Consider the following 19,154-nt stretch of genomic DNA (forward strand, 5'->3'; position numbering starts at 1 on the left):
GCCATGCAGCGCACCCAAAAAAACCTTTTTTTAAATATTGCTGCATATTTGAGGAGATGTGTATTAACACAAATTCTGCAATGTGGGAGGTTTGCTACACAGTTGGATAAAAGTACTGGGGTTTCAACATGTCTCAGCTTATGGTATTTGCTAGTTTCTGTTTCAGGGATAAAACACACAAACAGTTACTTCTGGTGATGTATGAAGCAGAGATTCTCAACCCAAACTGCTCATTAGAATTAACTGGGTATGTTTTTTAAAAATGCCCACCGCCAGCGCCCTTCCCAGACCAATTAAATCAGAATCACTATAAATACTTCTTTTGTTAGTGCCGAGACCAGCTCAGCGACTCGAGGTGAGTGACGGGTGCCCCAAGCTTGAAAAAGACACAGACACAGACTGAAAAGTGGGACCAGGGGGCTCAAGACCTCTCGGATCAAGAGCCCTGCTGACTCATCCCAGGTTGCTTTTATTGAGTTCTTCCGCTAACATTCTCAGGTTACACCCATAAACAATCAAAGGCCTCACATGACTGAGGCAATTATCTTTGTTTGCTTCCTGGGTCCGAGTTGAGCAGGTGTGGATCTGAGCTGGGCCTGGAGAGCAAAACAGCCCTGGGGGCAGGAGACCTCTCTCAGATATTGGGGGTCTGTGCCCCACCCCTGTTGGCCCCTCTGCGGCTGTGCCTGTCTTAGGTTGTTCCTCCTCTGAGGAATCTTACCCGTCTTTGGCTAACCAGCCATCCCTCAGGACCAAACAGGGTGATATTAGTCTCCACGCCCCGCACCCTCAGTTCCTCCACTGCTCAAGCAGGACATTCTGAATCCCATCACTCGGCCCACATACTTTAACATTTTCAAGGTTTCAGAAAGGTTCCCGAATGTCTTCCCACATGTTAGGAAAGAGAAAAGGAAGGAAGGTTGCAGTGATAGCATCTCACTGTGAAACCCATTCCTGAATCATTCACAAGTAAACCATTGCTACAAAGAAGTTAAAGCCAGGATTGCATAAACTGCTACTAGAGGTCATCAGTGTATAGTCTGTTCTGCTACAACATGACACGCATTCTTAAAAATCACAGCATCACACTATGCAAAATTGCAGTAAAAATCACAGGGCTTATGAAGAAAATGGAGTAAGAGCGCAACACTCAAAAACTTTCTCAGTGCCAGATTTTTGTAAAAGGAGAGAAAATTTTAATAATACCAGAAGCACAGTTTTACATGTGTTAAATGGCTAAGACATACATAAATATATAATAGATATGGCACTGTCCCTTGAAAAAGGCCCAAAGGTTTGTATTGCAGCTTGTGGGTTATTGTGAAGTGGGAAGTTATGACACCAGATGTAAACGAGTATGACTCATAACACACAACGTGGTAAACAGAGGCAACTAATAAATGTTTGAGACTGTGTGTGTGTGTGTGTCTTGATTCTACTGTTCTCTGCATTCACCCAGGTTCACATAGTGTTTCTCGTGGATGCAACCGTGCATAAGCAAACACAAAATTTGTGTTACGCTCAAAGTATTCCCTAATACATCAGTTGCACTGGAACAAATTCATGTTTTCAAATAAGCTTTATAGCAGAACTGACTACTTAAAATTACAAAAACAGCACAATGAAACACAGCATGATCTTTCAGTAATTTGCGATGAGATGGAGAGTGACCAAGAAAATCTTTTACATCAAATCAAGGTTTGTAGGTTATCTCATTGTAAAGAAAATAAAAGATTTATTAAACTTTGAGTTAGTCATTTTTATTTCACAAAAAAAGATGAGTAATCTAAATTTGCTGACCTCTCCTGATAACAACGAATCCCTTCTGTAATATGGTACTAAGTAGACATACAAACTCTCCCTTCATCATAAAGGTAGCATTTTAACCACAAGGGAGGCAATAATGGCTATTCAAAAGAGCAGAGCTCTGAAGAGAGCATTCTGAAGACGAATAATTGAAAATGATTCCATTATTGGGTAATTTTTTGCTGAAAATGATGTATGTCATATATAAAAACTCTCATACCTGTACACATTAAATTGGAAACAATTTTCCAATCCCTCTAAAAATCTTCCACAAGAGGAGTTTCTGTAGGTTTTGAACCAATTGTTAAAAGTATAAAGAGCATCACTTCCAATTAGTTTGCAAGGAAAGTCATCAGGGAAGATGGAGGTTTACTGGCCAAATTCAATAAAAAAAAACCTTAGCATTGTTGAAGGATGGGATTGGAAAATGAGTACCTAGATGTAACAAGCTTAACCAACGCTCTACTTATTCCTTTTGAAAATATGTGTCTTTGTAAGGTACATTTTTCAGACTTGACAGCCAATAAAACCAAGTGTAGAGCTAAACTAACCTTGAAGACAGACCCTGAGATCATTCAATCAGAAGGTGTTAGGCTTAGATTTTCAAAAATTTGAAAGCATATTAAATTGCAATCATGTTGCTCAGTATCAAAAGTAAAAAAAAAGTAACATTAATAAAAAGAATAAAATACAATATTATTTTAAAATGTCTTTTGTCTTTTGCTTGTTCTTTTTTCTCTATGTCTAACATATCAGTACCTGTAGACAGTTTATAAATAAAAACACAAATTAATATATACAAATATATGTTTAAAATTTTTATTGATAGACATCATGATCAAAAAGGTTTGAAGACCACTGCTAGAGCTGATGGGGAGATTAAGCAGTTGAGACTACCTTCAACTACAAGTTATCAGAAATCCTACTTCTGGGTTTAATTGCCTTAAGTAAAAGAAGCCTAGGTGTAGGACAGTCCCAGGCTGGGACTCATGAAAGGTCCAGACTCCTTCCATCTTTCCACAAAGTCTTGTTTAAAATAGGGACTCTACCTCATGCACACAAAATGGCTGCTGCATCCTTAGACATCATGTCCACAACCCAGGGAGGAATATGAGGGAAAGGTGAAGGAAAAAAGACAGAACATGCACTTTAGATGAAGGTCTCGACAGATAACCCAGGGCTAGGCAATCAAGGGGAAAAAAAATCCAGGGAGGTCAAATAAGGCTCTTCCTCTATTATATATATGAGGGTGAGTCAAAAATTATCCGCACTCTGGCTGTAGAATTTATAAAAGTTTTAACATAACTGGAGTGCAGATGATTTTTGACTCACCCTCGTACATCAGGGCAGACAACAGAGACAGAGGCTAAAAGCGGGGCATCAACAGGAGCGACTGTAGAGAAGTGAGCAGAAAGCCTCATTTCTAGCTGACTGCATACTGGATTGGCAGTAAGGGACCAAGGTAAGCCTTGTCTTAGAGTGGGGCCAGGGCAGGTGTGCATGGGGTCCTCGCCGCACAGCAGCCTGGCACCTGCTCTACCTCTGAAAGCAAAGGCTCTGAAAATGCAAAGTCAGCACTTCTCTGGAAAGAGTCATCAGCTCAATGTAGAGAAAGACTATGGAAAGGACTAGCTAAATGAACTTCTCACAAGTCCTACTCCATCTCATATTTTTTAACCCATTAACTCATTTTTGCAAACAATAGTACATCAGTGCATCTATGGCTTTAGCAAGCCAGACTGGGGCCTACTTCAAAATATTCTTTGGGAAAACCCTGATTGGAAATGCTAAAAATTAGTCTATGAATGGTCTCATTCATTTATCCATGTAAAGCAAACTCAGTGATTTCAGGCTAATGACAGGCAACCCAAACAAAGAAATAAATATAGAAATTCCACAGTTTAGAATGGAAGCCAGCGTCTCTCTGGGATAATTTTATGCTGATAAGGAAAAAGTTATCCTGATTTGTCTTCTGTATGATTTTCTCATATATAGTATTTTTGAAAGTTTTGCTCTGCAATAGTTAAAATCAGCTACTTTGTTAAAACAGCAGAAATAGTAACATTTAAGGCCAAGATTATACATCTCTCACAACAGTGTGTCCCGGCTATTTTATATTGCTCAAGACTCAAAAGCCTTGTGCATTATTCATTTACTCCAAACAGGGCATGTAATAAATTACTGCTGAGATACAACCACTTAGAGCAAGACAGTTCATATTTACTCTGAAAAATGATGTCTTCTCAGAGAGCTTTTTCCTTTAAGGTCACTGTCACGGGCACTGGCGCTCCTCCTGGTAACATTTATGCTTTATCCCGCTGCCCACTGCACTGTGTAAAAGGCCATTCCACAACTTTAAACAGAATCTTCTCTCTTGGATTTCACCCTCTGAGGATGACAGCTCTGGGATAACTAAAGAGGAGCCTTTGGGGTCCCCCAACACAGAGTGCAAGTCTCCCTCCAGCCCACAGGAGCCCTGCCCGCTGTTTCTTGAAGACAGCAGGACATCGCTCAGCCCCTCTCTGTCCCAAACTTAAATCTCTCTCCTGACTTCAAAACTCCCCTCCTGAACCCTACATACCCGGGCAGTTTCCAGGGTCTCTCTACTTCATTCTCTTCAGACCAAGATTCTTAGGTGGTAACCTATACTGCCTTCACCTCGTGACTCCCACTCTCTCCACCAGCTCCTGGTCCAGCAGCCCATGCCTACTGAGCCGGCACTTCTGCAGAAGGTATCTATCGACACCTAGAATCTCTGTGCCCTCCCAGGAACACAAGGGTCCCCTATGGGGTCTCTCCTTCCTCAGGTTCCCCACCACTCAGCCCTTCTCCCATCCCATACTGATTTTGTACTCCTCCCTTCCCACCCCGATCCTGCAGTCAGCCTGTTCAGTATCCTAACTCCCTTCTTAGAGTCCCCCTTTCTTCCTCATTTCCTTAATGCTGATTCCCAGGCCTGGGAGGACCCCAGAGGCCCTCTGTCTATCTGCATCTTCCTCCAGAGGCCCAGATAACGTGCTCTCCATCTTCTGTGTTGTTTACCAACTCCCACCTTCATGCCTTTCCTTGGGGTACTACTTCTGCTAGCAGTGCCCCCGCCAGGGTGCAGTCACTTGTGCCACCTGTCCTTCCTTAGACAGAAATATGAAGTACCTCCATGTACTCCCCTGATTAACTCCCACCTCACCTATTTTACCCAACCTCCCCTAATGCACAGAAGCACAATTTCTCCCTGATGCTTGATGTAGGATCCTGTCTCCTATTTTTTTTAAGATTATCTTTAATGCTACATGTATAATCTTAGAGACTAAGGGGTACAAATACACACAGACATAAACTCACATGTGAATACAATAGGTACTCAAATGATTCAGACTTTTTGTAAAGAACAAAACAGCCATTCCCCAGGAAGCTGCTGTCCATCCTCACCCACCTCCAATAGCATCTTGTCCACTTCTCTATTGCTACAGAGCGGACCACGTTGTAATGTAGCTCATTGTCGGCCTTCTCCAATCCCCAAGGTAATTCTAAAATGAAATCAGATTTAACTCTGTATCTCCAGCATCTCACAGAGTGCCTGAGACAATGTAGGGGCTTAATAAATATTTGTTGCACATAGAAATGAGTTTTGAGATGGAATACACAAACCAAGTTGACCAACATCCAGGATAAAATTAAGATCTGGTGGAGGGGGAAGGGAAGTGGTACAATAATAATATTGTGAAGGATTAAATTATAAAATACTCGGTACCAATAAGGCTTATTTTATGTATGTTTTAAAAGCAGATCTCAGCATGATAAACAGTATGGTGACTTACTAGAAGATAGGAGAGGGCATCAAAAGAAATATTTCTGCTTTGAAGGCAATAGTCAAACATAAAGTTCAAGTCCTAATATATACGCACCCACTGAGGAAATTCTTACTAAGTGCCTATGTGTGACAGGCACTTAGCCAAGCATAGGGGTTACAAGAGTAACAGTCCCTGTCCTCATGGGACCGCTCGCTAATGTCTAGCTAAACAGACATAAACAAACTAGTAGCAAGGAAAATGAAAATGTAATTACAAATGGTGATAAGAACGATGAAGAAAAAAATAAAAGATACCAGGAGACCACATGCAGGATGACCGAACCAAGATGATGTTTCACGGTGGGCGGAGGTTCCATTTATTTTTTTTTAGACAGGAAAAAAGACGTACTTGGATCAGTTTCTTAAAAAATCAAGTTGCCTTATACTCTCCTCCAACTGTCTGTCGAAACAGTCATGCATTCCATAGTCCTGACCAAGGGGGTGTCCTGAAGAAGGTGATCTTCATGTTTCTTGTTTGTAAAGACAGTCATGCTGCCCTCTTAATAAATATGCCACAACGCCCGTAACCACTGCCTTATTACTGCACAATCACTAATACACCAAAACATCTACCTACCTATCCACACATTTATTCTCCCTTTGATTTTTCTGAAGAGTGGGAGTGCTGGTTTAATAGCATAAGCATCTCCACGCCTCCTGGAACATCCAGCTAGCCTAGGATCCCGCAATGCCAATGCTGGAGTGTGTACCTAACTACCCACAGCTTTGTCAGCAGCACATTTCAACGTCTTCTCTATTTTTGCTAACTGAATAGATAAGAACCAGTGCCTAATTCTCCTCTCTTTACTGTGATGTTAAACAGTTTTCAAAAACTGATTCACTATTTTTTTTCTTTTATGTCATTTTGAACAATTATTTACCTCCTCTAAGTTTAATGTTCCTCATATGCCAAACAGGCAAAATAACGTTCATCTCTGCTGCGTTGCTTAAGAATCAAAGGAAATAATGTTCTTAAAATGCTAAACCCAATATCTTGGATGTAGCAACATTCAACAGTTAACTACTGTGTCTACTTATTCATTATCAAGTTAGTTCTTTTAGATTTGTAAGCACTTGTATTTTTAGGTAATAAACATAAACCTGGCAAAATGATTGAAAATATTTTCTCCTACCGTTCTGTTTATTATCTTAATTTTGCTTGTTCTTGTTGTATAGAAGCCTTTGTAAACTAAATACATTTTGAGAGAGAGCCCATGGACTTCTACTGACATTTCAGCTTTATTTTCTGGATCCTGTGACACCTATTTTGATGATTTAATTTTATAGGTGGCAGAGAGTTCACCCCTTACTTCACAAGCATTTCCTAAAGTTGCCCGAAATGTGATTTTGAGAAGAGGAACATTTGTAGTATCAATATTCACCATGCAGATGTTTATATTTGTGGTGACTTGAAATCTGTTGTTTGGAAATACTCCCTTTGCTTCCATTGGCCAGACAACACCTGAAGGAAGATGCAGTGACAGCTCCCTTGCTGAAGTGCCTCCCTTTAACCTGAGGTAGCTGATTTTTTTTTTTTTCTCAAAATACAGTTTTAGGAACTGCAGCAACAAAAAGTTCTGGCAAGAACTAGCTGAAAAAGCCACTGCACCACATTTTTTTTTTATTGGAGTATAATTGCTTTACAATGTTGTGTTAGTTTCTGGTGTACAATGAAGTAAATCAGCTATATGTATACATATATTCCCTCCCTCTTGGACCTCCCTCCCGCCCCCCATCCCACCCATCTATGTCAACACAGAACACCAAGCTGAGCTTCAGTTTTTAACTTTTTATTCACCATCTGAGACGTCTAGATTTCCAACTTCAAGGCATTATTAGAATTGTCAAAATGGAAGAAAAGGGCTTCCCTGGTGGCACAGTGGTTAAGAATCCGCCTGCCAATGCAGGGGACACGGGTTTGAGCCCTGGGCCGGGAAGATCCCACATGCCTGCGGAGCAACTAAGCCCGTGTTCCAGAACTACTGAGTCTGCACTCTAGAGCCCACAAGCACAACTACTGAGCCCATGTGGCACAACTACTGAAGCCCCTGCACCTAGAGCCGTGCTCCGCAACGAGAAGCCACCGCAATGAGAAGCCCGCGCACCACAACGAAGAGTAGCCCCCGCTCTCCACAACTAGAGAAAGCCCGCGCAACAACGAAGACCCAGCACACCCAATTAATTAATTTTTTTTTTTTAAATGGAAGAAGAGGCAAGAGCAACCGCTGGACTGACCAACGCCTGCATCACTGCATCCCTGTTTCCAGTGCCTACATCCCGCTGCCATCACCACCATGCCCAAGAGAAAGGCTGAAAGGGATACCAAAGGAGATAAAGCCAAGATGAAGGACAAACCACAGAGAAGGTCTCCAAGGTTATCTGCTAAGCCTGCTCTAGAGCCCAAGCCTAAAAAGGCCCCTGCAAAGAAAGGAGAGAAGGTACCCAAAGGGAAAAAAGGGGAAAGCTTATGCTGGCAAGGATGGGAATAGCCCTGCAGAAAATGGAGATGCCAAACAGACCAGGCACAGAAAGCTGAAGAGGCGGGAGATGCCAAGTGAAGTGTGTGCATTTTCAATAACCGTGTACTTCTGGTGACTCTACAGTTTGAAATACTACTGTTACCAAGTTTTATAAAAATGAAGAATTTTGTTTTACTCTTTTTTAAGCTACGTTGTTCGCACACAGAACACTTCATGGTTGTTTTCTGGGGGAAGGTCACATGTCACTAATAGAATGTCTCCGCAGGTGGACTGATGTGGGTCTTGGGGGGACAACTTTCCCATCTATTTTTGAGAGAGTTCCTCTTGGTTCCCAGGAAGGAGGGATTCCTTGATGTTGACACACATTAGCCACCTTGACACAAACACCTTGTGGTGTGGAAAAACTAAAATTAGTTTGTATGTCCTGGTCTCCCTCTCCACCTTCAGCATAGACTTGACTCCCTTAAACCCAGAGATCTGTTGGAACCTGACCCCATAAACTTGGTAACCAGTATATCAAGCAATCTTGACTTTCCAGTGTCACCTTTGAGACGGCACCCCTCAGAAGAGTAGAGGTTCCTTTTTTTTAGATTGTGGATCTTCAGATGGATAATTCTGCCACTTTCATTTCCATTTCCTGAAAGTCAGGGTCAGCTTGTGAAAAGTTGTTAAACAACATGATAAGTGTTAAATGTCCACCCTCACTCCAAACTCTCCCTGTTCAGAGCACCACATGAAGGCTTCATTGGGTTTTACTGTGGCTTTCTGATTTTGGTAGTCCATTGAAAAAGGGAGTCTGAAAGTTGTTGTATACTGTTAACGATTATCTGCCCGTGTCCTGCCTGAAATACCATGATTGTTTATGAAAAGTATCTTCAATAAGCTGGGCACAGTTTGGCTTGGGGAAAAAAAAGTGTCATAATGTGTAAAATTCCTAATTTCATTAATGAGACTTGTTCAATAAAATGTGACAGAATTCTCCCAAATTCCTATGTACTAAAATCTGATCATAAACCACAGTCTTTCCACGAGCACTTCCTTCCCGTCTTCCAGCTCTGGAGGAAGGGCGCTGGAGAACTACCTACAGCCTAACGCTCTGCCTCCCTTGCTCCAGCCACGTGATTCAACTTTGACCCCCACCCTCTCAGTCAAACAAGTGCCAGACTTAAAGTCTGAAGACTGTCACTTACTTACTGGTAATACGTGACAATCACTTAACTCCTCTTAGCCTCAGAGGGTCCAGCAGTAAAATGGAGATACTATTAATAATATTGACCATGCCTATTTTAAATAGCTGTAGTGAGAAGCTGATGCTAGAATTATGCCTGTTTCTTGATGCCAGATTTGACCCCAAGCAAGCCAGCATCAGGAAGCCCCTTAAAAAAAATTAAAAGAGGCTTCTGTTTCAGAAAGCAGATGGCACATTGGAAGTTTCATCCTGCTGGTGGCCTGTGCCTATTTCCAGATGTCTGGCCTAAATCCTAATCCTTAGCTGGGTTACCAAAGCTTTGTGGCCCAAACCTCCTACCTTGGGCTGCCTGCCCTGCTGTTGTTTAGTTTGCCTGCCTGGTTCCTGATCTCTGATCTCAGATTTTGTAGATGTGACTCTTTGTCTGCTCTCCCGACTTAGTTTAGGGTTTCTTAATCTCAGCACTATTGGCATTTTGGGTTGGATGATTCTCTGCTGTGGAGGACAGTCCTGTGTCTTATAGAATGTTTAGCAACATTCCTGGTCGCTACCCACTAGATGCCAAAGCTCCCCTGAGTCCTGTCAATCAACAGATGTTAAATTCTTGTTGATAAGGGCCTGATGAAACATACATGGTTATGATTTACAAAAGTCAGGAAAGTGATCATTTCTGTGGGGGAAGTAAGCGTGTGTGATCAGGGAGGAGCTGACAATATCCAATAAGAGACTAGTGATGTTAAATTTCTTAGACTAGGCGCATGTGGTTGTTAATTTTACATATGTATCTTCATACATATAACACATTTTTCAATAAAAATTTTGAATAACTTGAAAAAGACCAATTAAAAAAAAGTTTCCAGACACTGACAAATGCTCCCTGGGGAGAAAACTGCTCCCCATCTCCTGCTGAGAACGTCAGCTAACGCTCTTAACCTTGACCTCTGGCTCCTCGATCTATGACCCTTGCTTGCCAGCCCTAATACATTTTAGGCAAACACTGTTCTAGTTCCCCTCTGAGCTTTCCCTACTATCAAAAGCCTGGAGTATCCAGAAAGATGCTCTAACTCAGAGGAAGTTGCTGTAAACTAATATTAAAATAGTTAAAATGTGTTTTCTGATTTTTCAAAGTTTTAACAGCCTGAAGGGGAGCTGTTTCCTATACAGCCGACAGTGTGAGAAGAATACAGTCGTGTTACATCTGGGCCTTCTGGTCTCCAGTAGCACCGCTGCTCTCAGGCCAGTCAGGGCAGCATTCATCAAACCCTGAGCACACACAAAGCACAAAAGGCCATGGAACAAAGTTATCATGTGCTCCTAGAGTTACAAAGAACTTTAGTGTTTTCCCGCCTCAGTGTCCCATCTTACCCTCAGTTCTAGAGAAGATAAAAACAGAGGTGTGCAGAGGCTACATGGCATACCCGATGTCATAAGGCTATTTAGCATATGAATTCAGACCAGAAGCCTATAACCTCATCACATGCCACTCATTCCAGGCATGGTGGATTTGAGCACCCAACGGTTTGTGGTACCCAACACCAGTATTCTAGTTCATATATTTCATTATTTAGCACTGGCTTTTCTATATGTACCCACATGTTTTTCACTACTAAACATATCATAGTATACTTACATTTCTCCACCAGACAGATAAAAAAGAGAAGTTGATGAAAAAGCATTAAAATACAATATCAGGAGATCAGGAAAGTACTAACAAGTGGGGAGAGAGCGGAGGAAGAGAGAATGCACATTTATGAGCACACACTAAATACTTTTAACTAATGATCTCGGTTGGTCCTCAACATGATCCTATGATGTACATTTGAAAATTGGCTCCACCACTAAACAACAAGCTGACCTTTGGTAAGTTACTCATACTGAAACTCTGTGTGCCTCGGATTCCTCACCTGTAAAATGGGTATAATAATAGAACCTACCTCTCTATATGGTTGTGGGATTAAAGAAACAGTGTATATAAAACATTCAGCACAGTAGCTGGCACATAGTTAGCATTTCATAACTGTTAGCAATTCCTATTCTGTTTTCTAGCAAACTGTGTCTTTTTCAGCTCCATATTCAGTCTGCCATGTTTCCAATCCCAGTCTGGCCACATAACCATAATTCTGAGCTGCTCACTGGAAGCCCGAGTTCCTTCCCAATTTTGCACTGGCTAATGGCTCCTGGAAACAAGTGACAAGGAAGACAAGGTCACAGGGATAATCTCCCTACTTTATTGTAGCCTACACTTGCTCAATAAATGCTTCTAAGCCAGAAATTCAAAATACAGAGATGAATAAAACATAAGGTTCCCCCACAAGCAGCACACAGTTCTTCATTTAGCAAATGTTTATTGAGCTTCTACTCTGTGCTGGGGTCTATGCCAGGCTCTGAGCATACCATGGAGGAAGGACAGGCCCCTGCTTTCACAGTTACTAGATTCTAATGACAATAAACAAAGAAGTAAAAACACAAAATCAGCTAGTGATGAGTGCAAAGAAGAAAATAAAACAGATCTGACGGGTAGGGAGTGATGGGGGGTGGGGCGCGTGGTGTTTGGAGTGGGTGGTCAGGGAGGGCTCCTCTGAGGAAGTACTGTTTCAGCTGGTACCTGGTGGATATGAGGCATCCAGCCAAGTGAAGGTCTGAGGGGGACTAAATGGGTCTACAGCCAACAAGGACATGTGCATGTGTGGTTCTTATTGCCTTTTTCTTCTTTGCCTCACTTGAGTTCATTTTCTCCCTGGACTTGCCCTCCTGTTGGCTGCCATAGCAACCTGGGCAGACCATTTTATTTTGCCCACCCAGTCACTCATCAGCCCACACTCAGCACACACTCAATCCTAGCAACTAGTCATGGAAACATTAGTGAGAAAACAATAGACTCCATAACTCTTTACATCAGCTCCAAGTACTATTCAGCTGCAACTGAAAATAAATCAGGCAGCCTTGTCCCATGAGAAAGCCTCAGTCATTGCCTACCCTTCATAAATAATAAACTCGGCTTCTCAAACCAGTTCCTACCTTGCTTTCAACAAAAGGTTCCAGCCAGCCAGTCCAAGTGACCCATAATAGCCCTCTCTGATGTCACGTGATGTTCTTCTCTACCCCTCTGTACTCAAACTTCCCTGTACTTTCCTTCTGCATATATTTGCATTTGAGACAAGTCTTCTGATTTCAAATATTTCTGCTAAGACATACTCCCAGAAGTTGCAGACTATGTACAGTTTATTTCCACTTATCTGTGGTATTTAAGTACTCCCGTACAAGCAAATGAACAGAATACTTCCATGTTTAATGAGCCATGCAGGACCAAAATAAGTTACCATCCTATTTCTCTCCCAGGCAATGAGTTCAGGGGAAGCTTGTGTACTTTTGTTTGCCTCACACTGGAATGTAGCTTGGCAAATGCCATCTTACATCTTTTTTTTATATAAATTTATTTATTTATTGGCTGCATTGGGTCTTTGTTGCTGCACGCGGGCTTTCTCTAGTTGATGCGAGCGGGGGCTACTCTTCATTGTGGTGCACAGGCTCCTCACTGTAGTGGCTTCTCTTGTTGCGGAGCACAGGCCCTAGGCACATGGGCTTCAATAGTTGCGGCACGTGGGCTCAGTAGTTGTGGTTCACGGGCTCTAGAGCACAGGCTCAATAGTTGCGGCACACGGGCTTAGCTGCTCCGTGGCATGTGGTATCTTCCCAGGGCAGGGCTCGAATCAGTGTCCCCTGCATTGGCAGGTGGACTCCTCACCACTGCGCCACCTAGGAGGTCCTGTCCTTGGTTTTTATTCTAAAAGGAAAGCTAAGGAATTAAACATACATGATCAAGTCTATCTGAAGCTCTAATCATTCTCTCAATATTGAAGTATTGGGTTAAGTACATCATTAGAAGAGAGAGGCTGGCTGTAATACCTAAACAGAAGGCAAGGATTGTGTTCTGACAAGTCTGACGCTCCCTCGAGGGCTGTGCTGATCTCTGGGCTGGACAAAGCCCACCTTAAGAGGATTGTGGAGGGCACTGGATAGGAGCACAGAGGGAAGATGACAGAGGGCTGAAAGAAGAGATTGGTGAGGATGAGCGGGTATTACGTGGCCCGTAGGGAAGGCCACAGGAACATCTATTTACATACCAGCAGCAGAGTAACTGCACACTGCCTTAAAACCAGATGCCAGTGGTCTAATTATCTCCCAGTTTGGTATCAGGCAATGGCTTACTGCAGATGCAGCTACAGAAGGGTCCTTGTCGTAAAACACCCGGCCAGCTGCTTGCTGCTACACCACAGGGGTAAACGCACTGCCAACTGCAAACGACAGGTGATTTCTCACCCCCACAGCCCAAAGGGAGATGGTTATGAAAATCTATTTGTGGGGGAGGGTGAAGTATTATGATTTCAGTATGAAATTCTTGGCTCTAAAGAGACATATAAATTTTCTGAAGCACTGAACATCTATAAGTAATAAAGAAGCAAGGTAGCCACAAAAGGTACAAGGCAGAATCCCATGCCTAATGAAGTAAAGCTGGATAGTAAATGCCTTCTCTCTGCCCACCCCACTTCTGCCAAATATTATATTTTTCAGCCTTTCAGCCTTTCACCATGCCTCTGTTTGCTCTCATAGCTCCATATTGAAGCATCTGGATAATGATGCACTTTAGGGTATTTGGTCATTTTTAGGTCCCCAGATGAGCTTATTTCCCATCTTTTCTACTCAAGAGGCTAGCAACTACACAGCAATCCATCATTCATTCACTAATAAACATTTTAGAGTGCCTTCTACACACACAGTACTGTTTGAGAGGGATTCAAAAATAAATCAGATGTGCTCTCTTAGGGAGCTTGTGATCTGGCAGAAGGAGAATAAAAATATACACGAGTGACTACAATACAAGGAAAAATGTTCCATTTGGTAAAAGAGAGGCAATCAAAATGTGATGTGAGTTTGGAAGAGCCTTCCTGTCTTTGCAATTAAGGTATGCATTTTTTTAAAAAAAAGAGAAAAATCTCGTGAGATTAGATAATGCTGAGGTAACCCCCAAATTTCAGTGACTTAAAGCAGCACTTTATAGTTATGTAAGATAGAACCATTGGGGAAAACTGGGCGAAGGGTACAAGGAACCCCTTGGTACTATTTTTGTAACTTCCTATAAATCTACAGCTACTGCAATATGGAAAGAACGAATAAACTAATGGACAGGTGAGTGAGGGGTACAGAACATCATTTCATGTCTTGCTCATGCTGCTTGTTCAGGCAGGTTGGCTGTGGTCTGCAGTCCTCACCTACCAACCAACTGAGCGAGGCTCCACCTCTGCGTCTCCAGAAAGGAGGACAAATAACACGTGAGCCAGCAGGCCCTGGCTCCTAAAACGTCCACCCTGGAGAAGCACACGGCACTCTTGTCTCATTGGCCCAAGCGCATCACACAGCCATACCTAGCTTCCCAGGTACGAGGATGTGCCCAGAGGAAAACCAAAACTATCTGGCAAATAGCACTAATGACCGCTGTCTCCAAGAACACAAACTGTATCATCAGGCATTGGTGTTTGAAGAGTTTTCTATGTAAGATAACCACAGGGATGTTTGGCACGTGTCTTAAGTGTGATTTTCTTATAACAACAGAGTAAATTCTAAAAGGAATTTGCCTGGAACACAGTCACCCAAGCTGGTCAGCCACAGAATGAGCAAGTGGGAGGCCCCCCGTGCTGGTTCAGCCGTCTGCCTGCCAGCAGCACACTGCTGTTACGATGCCTTCCCGCAGGCATTAGAGAGAATCTGGATCAATGTGGGTAATGCCGGCTGGAACGCAATTCCGGCTACATCGGATCTGAATCTGAATTTTCAAGTGGCCCAACATCTTCAGTGCCAACATGAACGATGATTTGTGCTGACTCTTCAGGGGCATGCTGTAAGGACACGATCAAACAGCAAGCCGCAACAAGACCAACTCAATTCCCTTACCCACAGAGTCTGCCTGTAAAGTCAAGAAAGCTCAGGGAGTTCTCTGGCCCAGGCAGCAATAAGGCAAAGTGCTGAGTGAGGACCGTGGAGCCCAGGGGACAGTGACCACAGTCGGGCGACAGAGGGTTGCAGGGGCAGCATTGTGGGAAAGAACCCAGGATGGGGTGACAGCTGCCTGAGAACAAACCTCAGCTCTGCCTCTGAGCAAATCATTTACCTTCTTCCAGTTCTCCTTTTCGGATGATCTCTGAGCACCTTCCTAATTCAGAGCCAGATCACTTGTGTCTGAAGAGTAGCTCTGTCCCTAACTAGTGGTGTGACCTCAGCAAGCGCTTACCCTTGCTGTGCCTCAATTTTCTGTAAAATGAAGATAGTAGTGGACCTAGCTCACAGCATGGTTGTAATGAGTAAGTGAATTAACATATGTAAGGCCCTTAGAACAGGACCTGATGTGTACTAAGGGCTAAATAATTACCTGTTATTATTACTCGTAGTAGCAGTAGTATTAATCAAAACTGGAAGACACACAACCCTGAAAACTCTCAGCTCTGTGTCCTGGACCAGTCCACAAAGAAAAAAGATACAAGTATATTTTAGGTCACTTTCCCAATGAGTATCGGTTTAAAGACAAAAGCTAAAGGTATGAGTTATAAATCAAAAGACAAAATGTCAAATTATTACTCTGCTAGCCTCTTGACATTATAGAAAAATCCAACTCTCCTCCTCTATACTTGAAAGAAGGGCCACACCACCTCGATCTAATCAACACTCTGCCTTATTCACCCCTGATCCTCTGGGGCACAGAAGATGCCTCCCTAAGTCGAGGCCTTTTGAGGCAACATTTCCCTAGTGTTAAGACTGATGATCACTGTACATCCTGGTAAATCTGACTTAGACTCAAGACCACGGGTTTCTGAGAGTCACAGTACACAGCAAGCACCTGAAGAGAAGAGATGGGAAAATTATAATCTGAAATTAGGGATGTAAGGACCTGAAAAGGGTCATTAGATTTATCTACAAATATAAATAATTAAATTTATATCTTTATAAAGATAAAAAGATTGATAGCTTTTATAAAGATAAAAATAATATTAGCTCTAATTTATGAATAACTTATAATTACTTGTAATTATCTGCAATAAAGTATAGACAATTAATTATCTTATTTCTTCCTATTTATCTATGAAATTCCCAGAGCCCATAAATGGTCATTGACTCCACTTCCTCGCTTTTCCCCTCACTCGTCTTAGAGCATAGGGAGTCAAGAAAAGAACTATGCAGAGCAAATGAGGACTGCACTCTAAAAAAGATTATACACCAAGAAGTGTCTCTAAAATTGAGGTACACAGAGCATGTGTGGAAGAGAATACAACAAAGGGCCTCAGGAGAAGAATGAATGATAAGACGCATCTGGGTGACTGCCAAACTGAAGCTGGAACAAATATTTTCCAAGAAGCAGAATCTACAGACTTAGAGAAAAGGCTCATAACTCAGAGATTTATCTGAAAATGAGACATTTATATCCACACGGATTCACATGGGAGATGTAAGTCGAAGAGGGACAGGAAGAATGAAAAAATATAATGAATATTGACTGTCTTATGGTGATTAACAAATATTCAAATTAGTAATATAAAAAAATTAATTATAAGAATGCATTAAATAATAGTGAAAAGGTTAATGACATGATTTATACATTACTTTTAGAGAACATGCATGCTGATAAATAATATGGTAACTTCCATTTATTGAGAGCACAGACAATAAGAAAGGTCACGTAGACATATTTATCCTCAAAGCAAATGCTAGCTCTGAAACATTGCAAGATTCTTCTAAACTATGTGTCAGAACTTTCCTTTGGTTTAAAAATCATTTCATTAAGAAGAACCAAGTTGGAGGACAAATACCACAGAATTTCAAGACATTATAAAACTACAATAATCAAGAGAGTGTAGTATTGGCTTCAAGATACACAGATAGATCAGTGGAATAGAACAGAGAGTCCAGAAGTAGATTCCACACACATATGAACAGCCTGAATTTTCAATAAAGGCAATTCAGTGGAGAAAGGAGTCTTTCAACAAATGCTGCCAGAAAAATTGGGTATCCACGTGTGATAAAGGGGGAGGACGTCCATCCATACTTTATACCATACACAAAAACTCAAAATTGATCACAAACCTATATGTAAAACCTGAAATTATAAAACTTCCAGAAGAAAACATTGGAGAAAACCTTTGTCACCTGGGGTTAAGCAGAGATTTCTAGATACAACACCAAAATCCATAAAAGAGCAAATTGATAAATTAGAGTTGATTAAAAAAAATACTTCTGCTCTTCAAAAAGACTGTTAAGAGAATGAAAAGAAAGCCACAGACTGAGAGAACCAAATTATTTTGATAAAGGAACTGTGTGCAGAGTATATAAAGTACACTCAAAACTCAATAATAAGGAAAAAAATCTAATAATAACTTCAGCAAAGACTTGACTACTTCATCAAAGAAAATGTAAGGATGGCAAATAAGCACAGAAAAGATGCTCAACATCATGAGTCATTTGGAAAATTCAAGTTAAAAGCACAGTGAACTACCACTACACACCTGTTAGAATGGCCAGAATTAAGACTGACACTACCAAGTGTTGCTGAGGATGTGAAGAAACTGGAACTCTAGCATATGGGTGGTGGGAATGCAAAATAGTACAATCACGTTGGAAAAACAGTTCATCAGTTTATCACAAACTTAAAACGGTACCTACCTCATGATTCGACCAGTCTACTCTCAAGTATTTACCCAAGAAAAATGAAAGCTTACATCCAAACGAAGACTTGTTCATAAAGTTCACAGCAGCTTTGTTTGTAGTAGCCAAAATTGGGAACAATTCAAACGGCTATCAAAAAGTAAATGGATAAAAAATTATGCATCTACAAATGGACTCAGCAATAGAAAGGAATGAAATATTTATAAACACAATATGAATGAACTTTATAATTACTCTGAGTGAAAGAAGTTAGACCAAAAAAAAGTACATTCTGTAAAATTGCATTTAAATAAAGTTCTAGTAAATACAAAATATAGTATAGTATATATAGTATAGTAACAGAAAAAGTAGGTGTGGGAGTGGAAGGGATAGATTACAAAGGGGTCCAGGAAATTTTTTGGGTGTGGGAATGTTCATTACTTCGACTGTGGTAATGGTTACACAGGTTTATGCATGTGTCGAACTCATTATACCTTTAAATATGTAGAGTTTATTATTTTTTTTAATATATTTTTCTTTCTTTATTTATTGGCTGTATTGGGTCTTTGTTGCTGCACACGGGCTTTGTCTAGCTGTGGCGAGTGGGGGCTAAGCTACCCTTCATTGTGGTACACGGGCTCCTCATTGCCGTGGCTTCTTTTGTTGGAGAGCACAGGCTCCAGGCGCGTGGGCTTCAGTAGTTGTGGCACATGGGCTTAACAGTTGTGGCTCATGGGCTCTAGGGCGCAGGCTCAATAATTGTGGCCCACGGGCTTAGTTGCTCCGCGGCATGTGGATCTTCCTGGAGCAGGGATCGAGCCCATGCCCCTGCATGGCAGGCGGATTCTTAACCACTGCGCCACCTAGGAAGCCCTGCAGAGTTTATTATATCTCAATTATACCTCAACAAAACTGTTTCTTAAAAAGAAAAAAAAATAATGTAATTCCTTTATTCAGCATTTATTGAGCATCTACTCTGTACCAGGCACCATTATAGGTATAGGATACAACAGTGAATAACCACAGTTGACCTTGAATAACACAGGTTTGAATCGCCCAAGTCTATTTATAGGTGGGTGTTTTTCAATAGCGAATACTACAGAACTACATGGATCTGAGGTGGGTTGAATCCACTGCTAAG

At 41.6% G+C, this 19,154-nt stretch overlaps 1 protein-coding gene and 1 pseudogene across 1 annotated transcript in view; one reads left to right on the plus strand and one right to left on the minus strand.

The window, feature by feature from the left end:
* The window catches only part of RTN1 (reticulon 1), a 242,867-nt gene that overhangs the window by 188,195 nt on the left and 35,518 nt on the right, over window positions 1–19,154 (minus strand). The window lies entirely within an intron of this gene.
* On the plus strand, window positions 7,951–8,214 carry LOC130852530 (non-histone chromosomal protein HMG-17-like; annotated as a pseudogene).

Source organism: Hippopotamus amphibius, chromosome 4, assembly GCF_030028045.1.
Source record: "Hippopotamus amphibius kiboko isolate mHipAmp2 chromosome 4, mHipAmp2.hap2, whole genome shotgun sequence".
In the NCBI taxonomy this organism is placed as follows: domain Eukaryota; kingdom Metazoa; phylum Chordata; class Mammalia; order Artiodactyla; family Hippopotamidae; genus Hippopotamus; species Hippopotamus amphibius.